General features: G+C 34.6%; 1 pseudogene; it reads right to left on the reverse strand.

Moving 5' to 3' along the window:
• On the reverse strand, positions 939–2,194 carry LOC110268405 (annotated as a pseudogene).

A 5,739-nucleotide genomic window follows, 5' to 3' on the forward strand; every position in this document is an offset into this window, starting at 1 on the left:
TAATATATTTTAATAAATTTTTAACACAAAACCTAATTCACTAAAAAATATAAACTAACAACTATTAAATAAATCTGTTTTTAAAAATTATTTAAAATAAAACTAAAACAACTAATCAATAATGCAAACTAACAATAATTTACTAACATTAATACAACTATTACAACTACAACAAAATCATGTTTTTTTTTAATTAGTCTTTTTCAACTTACAACTAATTTAATTAGCACTGATAAGCAACTATAATATTAAAAAATTATAAACTATCTTTTATACTACTTTTAGCTTAAAAAAATTAAATAATAACAATAAACTACAACTAAAATACTCACCTGTGTATTTAGTAGAGGGATTGAGTGTAGTTCACAAGTCTCTCTCCCTAGTAGAGTATCGCCGTTTTGTTTGTAATAGTGAGGTTGAGAAATTAGACTTGAGAGTGATTTGAAGAGAATATGGGAGAATGGATTGGAAGAAGAAGAAATGAGAAAGATGGGTTCGGTGGGTTCACTTAGACTATCTTTAGTAGAAAATTCATCCTAATTTTTATTTATGATTTATCTGTCATAAAAAATAACTCCACATCAGTTTTTGGCATCATAAACAATAAATAGGAACTCAAAGCATCTCTCTTTTTTTCATTACGAGAAACTAACTTTAGTCTCTGTTGTAGTCCCACTTAATTAATTAATTAAAATAATTAAAATTAATGTAGGTACTATTTTTTAATAATATTATTTAAATTTATAAATTAAAAATAATTCACTATTAAAATATATTAATATTAAAAAAATTCATATATAACAATAATACACAATATATAATTTGGGATTACACTAATTTGTAAAATTACTTAATATAAAGAAAAACATAGTTAAGCTCTATAGTTGACGACAAGCATTGTGAAATTGTCATATGTGTTCAATCAAGTCCTCTTTCAATTATCTATGTTGCTGCCTATTTCGAAGTTGGGCATTTCTTTGGAGAAATTGATGGTATGGTGCAAAATCTTCCTCCCCTAGCTGAGGTTGTGATAAGCCGTTTTCGACATCGTCATACTCTAAGCCTTGAGCAAAATTTCTTGCATAAGTGTCTCTTTCATCCTCAACAATCATATTATGCAATATAATACAAGCTCTCATTATGTTTGCAAACTTCTTCTTTTCCCAAAAGCGAGCTGGACCACGTATAATTGTAAAGCGTGCTTGCAACACTCTGAATGCTCGCTCCACATCTTTTCTTTGCCCTTCTTGGTGTTGTGCAAATAACTTGTGTTTCTCTCCTTGTGGCTTTGAGATTGATTTGACAAATGTGACCCATTCAGGATAAATACTATCTGCTAAATAGTATCCCATAGTATAATTATTACCATTAATCATATAATTTACCTTCGGAGCACGGTCATTTAGAATATCATCAAACACTAGAGAATGATCTAACACGTTGATATTGTTATTTGAACCAAAAACTCCAAAGAACGCATGTCATATCCAAAGGTTTGAAGATGCTACAACCTCAAGTACTATGGTTGCAACCCACGATAACCACTCATGTACATATCTTTCCATGCCTTTGGACAATTTTTTCATTGTCAATGCATGCAGTCAATGCTATCCAACATGCCAGGAAAGCCACAACCCTCCGCCATTTTTAGCAGGCACCGTATATCATTTGGATTTGGTTTTTGTAAGTATTCATCCTCGAACACCAAAATGACACCAACAAATTTTTCTAAGCATTCAATTATAGTGCTCTCGCCTATGCGCACATAATCATCAACAGCATCAGCTACTACGCCATATGCTAACATCCGTATTGCAACAGTGCATTTTTGGAGTGGTGACAAGCCTCTTTTTCCAGTTGCATCGACCCTCTATTGGAAATTCGGATAGACATTTGAGAGAGCGTCTACTATTCGAAGGAACACATGTCTTCTCATTCGAAATCTCTGTCGAAAAATGTTAGCATTATACACCGGCTCATCTGCAAAGTAATCTTGGAAAAGGCGATCATGTCCTACTTCTCGATCTCTGTTGATCCATCTACGAGGAGTTGGGATAGAGCTTCTATCGGTATCTTCTTCTTCTGAATTATTGAATAAACACTCATCGATCCAATTTTCCATGAGTGTGTTATCTTGCCGTCTTCTTTTAACATACAAAGCCCCATTAAACATATCATCAACATTTCTAGCCATATCTTGAGATGTATTTTTTTAGTATTCTTTTGAGGTGAGAAACAAGAGTTGAAATAGAGTTGCTGAATCATTGATAGTTGATATTTATAAGTGTGTCCGCAATAAGTAGCTACTTCTCAACGGCTAGTTTTTTCTTGTATAAGTTTAAAACGGCTAGTTTTGCAATGGCTACTTAACGGCTAGTTTTTTCTTGTCTTAGTTTAAAATAGCTAGTTTTGCAACGGTCACTTTCATAAACAATAACGGCACAATAATATTGACTAATTTAAAAAGTTACATCAGAAATGAATAACACTGACTACATCATATACCAGTAATATGCAATAAAAATAAAAACATAATAATTAACTCTACGAATACAAGGAACCATTAAGTAAACCATTCATTGATTATTTTCTCACGTGTAATCTCATGAAGAGCTCATTGTTTTTCACTCATTGTAGACGTGTCAGCATTAAGTATTTGCATATCCATTTCTCTTNCCTTTCCATTTCCTTTTCTTTTGCATTTATCTCCATTTCTTTAATATACCTCTGAGTTTGTAATTCTTGTTCTTTCATTGCTGCTTGCATTTGTAACTCCTTCTCTTTGATTGCCATGATTGTTGCTCTATGTTTCCTCTCCTCTTCTCTTTTTTTCCTATCCATTAGTTCCTTTTCTCTAACATTCTTAATATCTTTCATGAGAGATAGTTTTTTAACAACCGATGATTTTTTTTCACTAAGATTTTTAGACATTTGTGCTATTTTCTTACCTTTTCTCTTGCTCTTCTTTGATCCTTGTGGGCAAACGGGAGAGTTCACACCGGTTTCGTCAGTCAATGGTATTTCTAAATTTGATGAGGATGAGTATGCTCCAGTTTCATTAATCTTAGTTCTCTTTAAGCCTCCACTCTGTGTAGGTAGTGGCTTCTCCATTTTTGCTCGCAACGAAGCATGTTCCAATGCCTTTCAAAAGTGAATTTTTTACCATAATTTGTGGAATAATGTTTATAGGCTAACTCCTTTATATCATTAGCGTTCAAACCACTCCTTATGTTTCGACTAGCTTGATCGTAGCAACTAGAAAATTGTACAACAGCCTTGTTGATCTTGTACCATCGTTTCTTACATACAACTACCACCCTTGTCACGTCGGCGCAAAATTCTACACAGTAGCAGTGAATTTGACTCCAAAATATTTTGCCCTTTTGATCGGTACCAATTATAGAGTCAGTTGAAACATTTAACCATGTAGTGATCAACATCTTATCTTCTTTTCAATGCCAATATTGAATACTATCTTGCCTCCGATTTTCAATATCATTGTAAAATCCGGTCTAACCGTAGTTAATTAAATAATAAATTAGATATGAGCGGATACAGTTAGAAAAGTTAGCAATCGGAATTTGATAATTTAAATATGATATTTGGATTCAGTAAATTTTTCTGAGTCGAAAAACATAGTTTTCTGCGTAAAAACGTGTACTGGAATTTTGACCGGAAATACCAGCTGAGATTTGTCTAGTACTGCAGTTGAGAAAATTGATTATAAGTAAATAAGGTTAAGAAATTAGGATTTATAATTAGGGGAGGTAGAAATATTTAAAGTGCGATTTAGAGCGCTAATCTTAAAGGTTTTAGCTCAAAATTGGGCCAACGGACAAAAATAAGTGAACCGGGCCTAATGGGCCCAAAACCCAACATATATAAACATTAGTTATGAGCATTTCAGCTCATTTATCCTAAAGAAAAGGGTTTTGGGTGCAGCTATTGAGAAGAGAGAAGAGAGGAGAAACTTAATCCTAGTTCCAACTTCAAATCACCATAACTTTTGATCCGGAACTCCGATTGACGAGCCATTTGCAGCCACGCGTCGCTCTTTTCATCCTCTACAATTCTATTAAGTTTTGTGGTGAGTATCCCACTGTCCTCTGCCCAGTTTTTTTTTTCCTCTTTAAATTCAAAATTGGTTTGGGTTTTGAGAAAACCTCGTGATTTTGGTTGTTTAGGAGTGCTCTAGTATGAGCCATGGATGATATTCATCACAAACTTCAGTAGGTTAAGGTAAGAAACCCTCCAACCCTTGTGATTTATCAATTTCATGAACCCTAGGTTAATGTATATATGTGAAATTGGTTATGTTAGTGTATTTGGTGATTTTAGTGCACAATTGGGAGGTTGGTGTTGCTTGAGGAGCTTTGGTGAGGCTTGGAGCTAAGGTTGGTGGAGACTTCCAAAGAAGAGGATCAATTATTTTGGCTACAAGAGGTACGGTTTAAGTTTCATTTAAGTACCGTGTGGTGTGATGAGAATTCCTAGGCTAGATGCCCCTAGGATTAAGTTTGGATTGTGTAAATGGTTGGTGCTAATATGCATAGTTAATATGTAATGTGAAATGATGATTGAGTTGAGAATTGTGTGGCTTTGTATGTTTGGTGTGTTGAGAATTCAATGAATTGGATAATGAATATTGATTTGTGGAATATGTATTTAAATTGTGAATTTAGGCCGGAGGCTGTGAATTTTGGGCCGGAGGCCGGAAAGAGGTAACGAAGGTAAGTTGATGTGTATTGTGTGATGATATAAGTGATTAGATGGATTTTAGATGTTGAATGTGTGAATAATTGGTTTTGTTATTGAATAATAAGGCTTGAGGAATTGAAGTGTGAAATTTGATGGTTTTGGGTGAAATTGTGTAGATGAGGTAGGTTTGGTTTTAGTTGAGTGTAATTAAGTGAATGTGATTGGGTTATGGTCATTTGGATGAGTGAAAATGAATTTGGCTTGTGGACATTGAAAAAATGGGTGATTTTTATGTTTGGGTAAAAACTGATTTTTGACCAACTTTGGCGGTCCGTAACTCGGTCCATGGAGTTTGGGATTCTTCAAAATTGGACTTTTATGAAAGTTTATTCAACAATCTTTCCAACAGTTCAGAAGTGGTTGAAAAAAGAATTTTGTAGAAGAAGTTATGTGTGTTGGAAGTTTGGGGTTTGAAACTGTGAATTCTACAGCTTTTTAACTTAGTAAAACTTTTGGTAGAACGCACTCCCACGCGTAAGCATGGCCGACGCGCACGCGTCGTTTTCAAAATTTCACTCCCCACGCGTGCGTCTGGCCCACGCGTACGCGTCAATGTGCTGCACCAATTGCCCAGCCGAATTCCCGAGAGTTGTGCGAGCGTCGAGCTGGTTTTGTGCGTAGGGCACAAAACGTGTAATACCCTAATTAGCCTAAGCCTTACCTCGCATCGTAAAGCAAAGGTTAATCAAAGGTTACGACAGTTTTAAGCTTATACATATATTATATATAGAAGGAATTGATAATATCTAGAAGCCCGATGAAGAATATAGCTCACAAACAAGCTTTGGAAAGCACAAAACGTACTAGCGAAGATTCTAACTTAAAGCACAAGAAACATGTATCGAGTAATAAAACATCATAGTGCAATAGTATATTATCATAAGACACTAGCCATGACTCGTGGAGTTTAAGCCGGCTAGCCATATACAGACCATGTATGAAACCAGACAGTAAAAACAGCTTATACAAGTTTTGTTCTCT

This window comes from Arachis ipaensis, chromosome B10 (genome assembly GCF_000816755.2).
Source record: "Arachis ipaensis cultivar K30076 chromosome B10, Araip1.1, whole genome shotgun sequence".
Classification (NCBI taxonomy): domain Eukaryota; kingdom Viridiplantae; phylum Streptophyta; class Magnoliopsida; order Fabales; family Fabaceae; genus Arachis; species Arachis ipaensis.